Genomic DNA, 9540 nt, shown 5'->3' on the forward strand with positions numbered 1-9540 from the left:
ATACTGAATTCTGTTTTTTTATCCCCTCATTTCTAACTAGAGAATCAGGAAATGGATGAAGAAACATGTCAAATGATTTCCACTACAGTAGATGCTGAACAGCATCTTGTTTGGTTATTGAAATTATCTCTTCTATTTATAATACACACATGATTGAATAAAAATTTTTTATCACTCACAAATATCTCCTTACTTGAGATGATTGCATTTTGGCACATGAAAGCATGAACATGACACCACGATAAGAAGATTTGAAAGGTTCTTAGACAAAATAATAAAATAATATGCATATTAGAAATAGAATTCTGGGCGGCGGGAGAGACGGAGCCCGCGGCTGCCATGGCGCTGTCGCTGGCCGGGGAGCCGGCGTCGGCCTCCGCCGTGGCCGCCGATGACCACCCCGAGGAGGAGGTGGGCTTCACCATCGACATCAAGAGTTTCCTCAAGCCGGGCGAGAAGACGTACACGCAGCGCTGTCGCCTGTTCGTGGGCAACCTGCCCACCGACATCACGGAGGAGGACTTCAAGCGTCTCTTCGAGCGCTATGGCGAGCCCAGCGAGGTCTTCATCAACCGCGACCGCGGCTTTGGCTTCATCCGCCTGGAATCCAGAACATTGGCTGAAATTGCCAAAGCAGAGCTGGATGGCACCATTTTGAAGAGCCGGCCTCTCCGAATTCGGTTTGCTACACATGGAGCAGCCCTGACTGTCAAGAATCTTTCCCCAGTTGTTTCCAACGAGCTTCTTGAACAAGCATTTTCCCAGTTTGGTCCAGTAGAGAAAGCTGTTGTGGTCGTGGACGACCGTGGAAGAGCTACTGGAAAAGGTTTTGTAGAATTTGCCGCAAAATCTCCTGCACGAAAGGCTCTGGAGAGATGTGGAGATGGGGCCTTCCTGCTGACCACGACCCCCCGCCCAGTCATCGTAGAGCCTATGGAGCAGTTTGATGATGAAGATGGCTTGCCAGAAAAGCTAATGCAGAAAACTCAACAATATCATAAGGAAAGAGAACAGCCACCACGTTTTGCTCAGCCTGGAACGTTTGAGTTTGAATAATGCTTCCCGATGGAAGGCCCTGGATGAAATGGAGAAGCAGCAGCGTGAGTAGGTGGACAGAAACATCCGCGAAGCCAAGGAGAAACTAGAGGCAGAGATGGGAGCAGCTCGGCATGAGCACCAGCTGATGCTGATGAGGCAAGATCTGATGAGACGTCAAGAAGAACTTAGGCGCCTGGAAGAACTTAGAAACCAAGAGCTGCAAAAACGGAAACAGATACAGTTGAGGCATGAAGAGGAGCATCGTCGTCGGGAGGAGAAAATGATCCGCCACAGAGAGCAGGAGGAGCTGAGACGGCAGCAAGAGGGATTTAAACCCAACTACATGGAGAATTGTGTAGAAGGCTCCCTAAGCACAGCACATCATATCCTAGATGCAAGGTTCCTGAGGAATTCAAGTTAGTGACCGGAAGGTTCATTGGTAGTTATGGCTCCAAGTCAGAGGAAAAGTTAATGGGGAGAACTGGTAAAGGCTTACGCTTCACGCTGCTCTCTTGAAGTTGCCAGATCTGTCAGGTTCCAGTCAACAGAAGTGTAAAGTATTACTCTTTTAAGTGTTACCTCCTCTTGATGAGCACTGCCAAATTCGATCTGTTATTTAACCAGCCACTCATTTGTCATTCTCTTTTCCAACTTCCTGTATGGGCGTTTCTTAAAAAAATTAACAATATAGCTTCTGCAATTGTATCGTGTTCTGAATTCCAAAGAGAAGTGCTGATCAATAATGAAATGTTGCTAATTGGTACTGGAGAGGGAAATGATCTTTTGTAAATAAATAAATAAATGAATAAAAAAAAAGAAATAGAATTCTGGGTTGCAGTTACTCATGAGAATATATTTACATGGATGAACTCCATTAGGGAGTGTAGAAGTATATTCTAAGTAGATATGAATCTGCTACTTAATTTGAAACAGTTATGTTGCAAATACAAGTTTAGGGGCTAGTGTTGTGGTGTAGTCAGTAAAGCTGCTGCCTGTGATGCAGGTATCCCATTTGAATAGCCCTGATTTGAGACCTGGCTGTATCACTTCTAAGTTCCCTGTTCATGTGCCTAGAAAAGCAAGGGAACATGGCCCAAGTGCTTGGAAAGACTCTCTGGGCGCTTGACTTCTACTTGGCACAATCTCAGCTGCCGTGACCTTTTCAGGAATGAACCAGAGGATGGAAGATCTCTCTCTCTCTCTCTCTCTCTCTCTCTCTCTCTGCATCTCTTCTTACCGCTTCACCTTTCAAACAAAAAAGTGAAGTGCATCTTAAAATATAAATGTAAAAGAAACGGAGCAAGAAATTAAGAAACAATCATAGTTAAGATTTAAGTGAACACTAAGTATTCTACTATCTAACAGTGAATGGTCATAATTAACAATCTTAGTTTCTGGTGCTTCTATATGTGTGTTGTTTTTAACAGATAGCATTTTAAAGCAGTGGATTATAAAAGACATATTTCATGTTTTTAGGGGAAGAATGTTCCTTGAAGCCATTCCACTAACAAACCAATCCACTCTACCAGGGTGCTACTTTATAGAAGTTCTATGGGATTTAAGACAAGTAGGACATTTGTTTTACAAAAGCATACTTTGGTGGATGAAAAAACTGAGCTGTTGGGTTGTTATATGACTAGATTCACAAAAATATAATTGAACACAAGCTTTAGAAATACTACTATTGGTTACCATGAGGGATGTATACTCAAGTGAATAATTAATAACAATTCTGATACAGAACAGTTTGACAAACGTTTTGTGTAAGGAATCAGATAGTAATCATTTTATGCATTCTGTGAATTTGGTCTCAGTAGTATATACTCAGCTTTGCCATTGCACCTTAAAATAGACCTACATAAGATAAGAATTTGTACATTCGTTCTTATTCTAATTATACTTTTAGCAAAAACAGATGGAAGCTGAGCTAAAGTACAATTTCTTAATGACCCTTCAAACAGCATACTAGTGATTCAGTTATGTCCCCGTTCTCGGAGCACCAAGGAGTAAGGCTTGGAAAGCAACATGTTTCTTAAAATAGAGAGAGCTGGGCATCCTAATCTTTACTTTCTCTCTCTACCTGAAGCCTTCATATCTATAACTTCAGAGTAGCATCCTTTTTTTTTTTTTTGCAAAGAAACAGACATCTTTGCAGTGTATACTTTTTACATAAGCTCTTTTAAATACCCATAAATATTTCTTTCAACTTGGAAAATCAAGCTCACTTGATTATATAGCATGTCATACTTCCCCCATTCAATACAGCACACATGACAAGCTTGACATTCTGAAACTGAATTGTTTTGAATCATTTAGCAGTGAGAAAAGTATATAAATAATTTCTGAATGACTGGAATATGAATTTCAGGCTAAATCAACTATAAAAATGTGACTCATTTTCCCAAAACTTTCTAAAATTAAATGTTTCCATTTAGGCTAAGAAGAACCATGAAAATTTTCACCTTCATAAATCTTTCTGTGGAAATAAAAGCCTTAAAAATGTGTGCTTGTTTTGAATTGCCTTTTTAGGCTTAATTTAATTATAGCACCAATGGTGCACTTTGTTTTTGCCATGACACACATTTCAAAGTGTTGTTCATTAATTTCCTTTTACATCCAGACTCTTAAGAAACAACTATGATAACGTGTGTTTGGAATTAAGAATTGACACACTGTAAGGGAAACGAAAATGGCAAACGAATTTTTGCAACATTTAGTGCTGATTTTTACATCTGTAACTCTTAAGCTATAAGTGTATATTATCTATTCACTAACTGTATGGATTGGCTTTAATATTCATGACAATAACATGTGCATGTTTCAGGTCCCTGGGAGAAGTATTGCTCATACTTTCAGTAATAGTTTCCCACACGTCTAGTAATGTCTGCCAGGCATAGTTTTAGACACACACAGGCAAAATATAAAGTCATAGCTCTCCAGACATTGCAACCTAGAGAAAGTTTAGTACATGTTAGGAAATTGCTGGAAGTGATAATTTATAGTTGACTGTGTAACAGGCTCAGTGACAAAGGGAAAAGAACCATATACTTGCTAGCAAATGCTGGCCGACCTTCATCCAACAAACATTTATTATGTTTAAGGTACTAGAGAATGAATGAATATATGCCATGGTCTCTGCTTTCAGAAAATATGTGCATTAGTGAAGGTTGAGGAATAGGTACTCACATGAAACACAGCATATAATGAAAGATGGAATAAACTAAGTCAATGTAAACTTTTTTTTTTTTAAAAAATAGTGATTTTAAAAAGCACACAGTGCGGTGGAATGTCCCAAAAAACAAAATGAAAGGAAATAGCTTTGTGATGAAAGTGCAGCTTCAGTTGAGTCAAGATTTTCTTTTTATAGGAAGAGAAGGGAGAGGTTGGCATTCATTACCAGAGCTGAGAGCTGGGATAGAGGCCTAAAAAGGCATGACTTGATATGGCTAGTGCATGGGGTGTACTGGATGCAGTCATAATGGAGCTAGATGATTTTTTTTCAGGTAAGATATTAATATATTTTAAATGTCATTGATAGGAAGTCTGAATTCCATTCCCTAGCCAATGTGGGATGCTTATTTGTTCCCTTCCCTATACTGTATCTCAATTTACATACATACATTATAATAATCATTCTTTAGTCTTTTGTTAGACTTAATTTTTAAGCTTGTGTTATTTTTAGGCATCTAAATTTTCAAAAGGCACACACCATGTCTCCAGATTCACTTATCACTTTTTTACAACATTCTGCTGAATAACAATAGTCACTTCTTTGAATTATTATGAAACAATAAAATTAGATAACACCTGTGAGAGGCTGAAGGTACACATTCAAGTAAGTCCCAAACACTTGAATTTGAATTCCCAGATCAATCATTTACTTGTGAAAATCTGAACAATCTATTTTTCTAAAAAAAAAAAAAACAAAAAAACGACAAAACAAAAGCAAAAACCTTTGTTGGGCTGGAATCCATGCCAAAGAATTTAAAGTGGGGTAATTTAAATTGTTTTTAGGCTATTAAGTATATGTATATAAATCACTATATAAATCATCAAAGAATATTTTCATCATTAGCTATCATCTCACGATCCCTTATCTTCCTCCTTAATCCTAAGCAACCATTACTTTATTTTCTGTCTCTGTAGAGTTCTCTGTTCAAATAATTCATACAAATGGAATACAATATACCATTTTTGTGACTGCTTTCTTTCATTTTTCCTAATGTTTGCAAGTCTCATCATTTATAAAGCTGAATAATATTCCCTTTTGTGAATATATCACACTTTGGTTATTTCCATATTTTAACCATCTTAAATAATACAGCCATCCACATCTGTGTGCAAAGTTTGGTATGGACACACACTTTCTCTTTCCCTGGATATATGACTATGAGTATGATTTGAACTAACTGCTTGCTGCTATGGTAACTTTAATTATTTGACAGACTGCCAGACTATTTTCCAAAGAAGCCACATCATTTTTACATTCCTATCAGAACTAAGTCAGTGTTCAGATATGTCTGTACCCTTCTCCAACACTTGTCTGACTTTCTGGTTCTAGGAATCCTAATGTGCGTGAATTACTATTTCATCACGGTATTGATTTTCATTTCCGTATCAACTAATGATATTGAGCATCTCTCCACATACTTATTAGCCATTTGTACATTTTCTTGAAAGACAACCCTGTTAAAGATCCTGCACCATTTTTAATTTGGCTGTCTTCTGATTATTGAATTAAACCATTCTTTGTATTTTTTAAATACAAGTTCCTTATCAGATACCTATTTTTTTTTTTGGTGGCTTTTCACTTTCCTTATGCTGTTCTCTGAGGGGCAAAATATCTAAATTGTGATAAAATCTAATTTGACTTTTTAAATTTTTACTCATAGTTCTGATATCCTATTATCTAATCTCAATGCATTTCAATTTTCTCTAGAGTAAAACAGTGATGTTTAAGGGTTGATTAGGGATATCTCATAAAGTTGTTAGAATTAAATCAATAGAGATGAAGTGAATAATAATTGAAATAAGTAACCATTCAAATAGACATTTTCTTTCATTGTTAAATTAATAATCAACATTATTATAGAAACATTAAAATAATGCCTGGAACATTGTAGGAAGTCAGTAATGTTAGCTCTTAATATTTAATGATAATTTCCTGTATCTGATAAATAACAATGTATTCATTGAAAAAATATAAATATTTCAAAAGGAAAGATGTTTAGGAATATATGGTCATTTAGTATTTAGGCCCATTTGTATTTTTAGAAAAGATTAAGAGACCACAATTCTAAATGTTTTATCTAAAGTTGTTTATATTAAAAAATCAAACTGGGACAATGATGAATGTTTTTAAATCTGCCTTTAATATGTTGCCTTTTATTCTGCCTTTACTTCTGACTTGGATGATCATCAGTGATAATTTGAATTTTATGATAATGGAGGAAATTGACAAGTCACTTGTGAAATATTACGGCAATAATGACTTTGTACTGAAGATGAATCTTTTATCATCTCTAAAGTAATATGATGTGTCAATAAATGTAAAGGAAAAATCACATACATGTTTATTTCTCCAACAACCTTTAGGGAAGCTCGCCATGCATAGTGATAAAACTGTTTTAGCAACTTCTAGCATAAGCAAATTTCATTTCTCTTTTTATTTATGTTTGGGACTAAGCATGTGTGTTCTATAGATAAACAATCAGTTAACTGAAAATATAACTGTGTCAATATGAAAAGAATTCATAACGAAGGGAAATGTGCATGTAAATTATCTGCACAGGAAGAATGAAGGAAATAAAAGAACCATACTTGAAGAAGTGTCTGGGGTTCTCATTAAAAGGAAAGCAGTTTTTAATGCGTCAGTTGATTGTCTTCTTATTTATTTTCCTTTTCTACCACAATGCCTATTATAGATATCCTTGCATTTCTTTTAGAAGACTTAATTTTAAAAAAACTAAAAAAGATTTCATTTTGGGTGGGGGAGGGGGAGCCAGATTTACAGAGAGAAGAAGAGACAAAAAGATCTTCCATCCACTGGTTCACTCCCAAATGGCTGCAATGGCCACAGCTGGGACATGAACTGGCATCCATTTAGGATCACAGAACTTGCAAGGGAGGATTAAGCCATCATGGTGGGCCCCAGATAGCCTCTTTTTTTTTTTTTTACAACTATTAATGACTGGTAGTGACAAAAGGTATTTCTGAATTTTACACCTGTGTGAAAATTGCACTCTTGCTTTGTCTATTCGGACTCTTCTAAAATCTAAGTTGTCAGAGAGATCTTCAGTCTCCCTGAGCTATCGAGTGGCTACTTTCCCGTTTTCAATAATAATATAAAACTAAGGTTTTGGCATCAAGCATAGTTGAGTCAGTAGATACATCTCTGTTGAAAAAAAATTAGAGGAGTTATTTGAGAGATGGTTTTCATACTGCCAATAGGCTGGGAAATGACTGAGGCTGTTGTTATCCATGTGCACATTGAACATGAAAGCATCTGATTAAAGTTCTGTTACACAGGAGCCTCTGTTGTTGGCTGTGTCACTAGGGAACTTTCACAAGTCTATGCATTCTGTAACTGCGCTTCAAGCTAGAGGACTTGAGCGTATCATAAGCTTTTCTCACGTTGGTTGATTGAAAGTTTGCCAGCTTTTTATTTGCCTTAATACTTTTTTGTATACTTTTTGAAAGGTCTATCACATGGTGTTCGCTCTGTTCTTTTTGAGACGTGTTTATTTGCTTGTAAGAGTCATAGAGAGAGGGAGAGACAGAGAGGTTCTCCATTTGCTGGGTCACACCTCAGATGGCAACAATAACTGGAACTGGCTGTTCCAAAACAGGAAGCTAGGAGCCTCCTCCAGGTCTCCCAAGTGGGTGCAGGGGCCAAAGCACTTGGACCATTCTCTATTGTTCCCGCAGTTGCAGCAACAAGGAGTTGGATAAGAGGTGGAGCAGCCAGGTCTTGGGCCAGCGTTCATGTGGAATTCTGACACTACAGGCAGCAGCTTTACTTTCTATGCCACAGTGCAGTTCCTGCATTAATTCTTTTTTTTTTTAAATAAGGCAAAGGACCATCGTTAATTCTTAAAGCTCTTTTTTTTTAAACACAGCAGAATGAGTGTTATCATGTTGGAAATAAATTTATACAAGTTCAGGCTAAATATTTCAGCAAGTTGAATTTAAAAAGGAACTGATAGGACCCAGTGGCATGGCCTAGTGGCTAAAGTCCTCACCTTGAACGCGCCGGGATCCCATATGGGCGCTGGTTCTAATCCCGGCAGCTCCACTTCCCATCCAGCTCCCTGCTTGTGGCCTGGGAAAGCAGTCGAGGATGGTCCAATGCACTGGGACACTGCACCCGTGTGGGAGACCCGGAAGAGGTTCCTGGTTCCCGGCTTCGGATCGGCGCAGCACTGGCCGTTGCGGTCACTTGGGGAGTGAATCATCGGAGGGAAGATCTTCCTCTCTGTCTTTCCTCCTCTCTGTATATCTGACTTTGTAATAAAAATAAATAAATCTTTTTTGAAAAAGGAACTGATAGTAACTTCTAGATTATTCTATTTTCTTAAAATCATCGATGTGGATAATCTATTCATTTGTCAACACGATTGAGAAAATGAACTCATCTCTGCCATCTTAAAGCTCTATCTCCAATACAACAGATGATCTAAGTACCCTGATCAAACTCAGTGCAGTAACATCAAAGAAGGAAGTGCAGGGAGTTAATTAGATAGTGGGTGGAGGAAGCAGGCAACAATTTGCAAGAAGAGTGCATTTCCCCTTTCCAGAATTTTGTTTTGCTGCTAATCTCCATGGCAAATTTGCACCATTGTTTTTAGAATCAATTCAGTTATGTTGTTTAGGAAAATGTTCATGTTTCTTTAATGACTTGTTTTTTTAATCTTGCTAGTTGTTCCTGTATATGATCCCATTACATTACTTACCTTATTGAAAATTTCCGTTTATCTAGCCCCCTATCAAACTAAACTCTAAACTCCTTTCATATGCTTCAGGTACCCGACACTAAATTTTGACCTCACATAATAGAAGTCAGTAAATATAAGCTCAATAGTTCAAAAATTATGCTAAATTTGGCAAATCAGATAAAGCAACAAGTTACTTAAAATCTCTCTCTTTGATTTGGTCTGGCTTTTAATTTTAATTAGCAGAATATGATAACTTAATCTTTGAGAGACTTTTCACTTTGTCCCCAAGAATGCTACATACTTCCACAGAATTTGAAATAACATGAAAAAGGAGAGGGGTCCACATGTGACTCTAGCCTTCTAGCCATCCCTACGGAGAAACCAGCACAACTATGAAACCAGCAGTCCTGAGCCCTTTCGTTAGTCTAGCTGCTAAATGAATACTGTCAGAGTAACATCAAGCAACAAAAACTGAAGCAGAAGACTTGCTACTCGAAGCTCTTTTTGTATTCTTGATTCTAAAATTAGCGAGGTAAACTAAAGTGGTTATTATTTTAAACTGCCAAGT

General features: G+C 37.4%; 1 pseudogene; it reads left to right on the top strand.

Moving 5' to 3' along the window:
• The first annotated feature begins 315 nt into the window (after positions 1-315).
• LOC101518797 (paraspeckle component 1-like) lies at positions 316-1459 on the top strand (annotated as a pseudogene).
• Positions 1460-9540: the final 8081 nt, after the last annotated feature.

This window comes from Ochotona princeps, chromosome X (assembly GCF_030435755.1).
Source record: "Ochotona princeps isolate mOchPri1 chromosome X, mOchPri1.hap1, whole genome shotgun sequence".
Lineage (NCBI taxonomy): Eukaryota > Metazoa > Chordata > Mammalia > Lagomorpha > Ochotonidae > Ochotona > Ochotona princeps.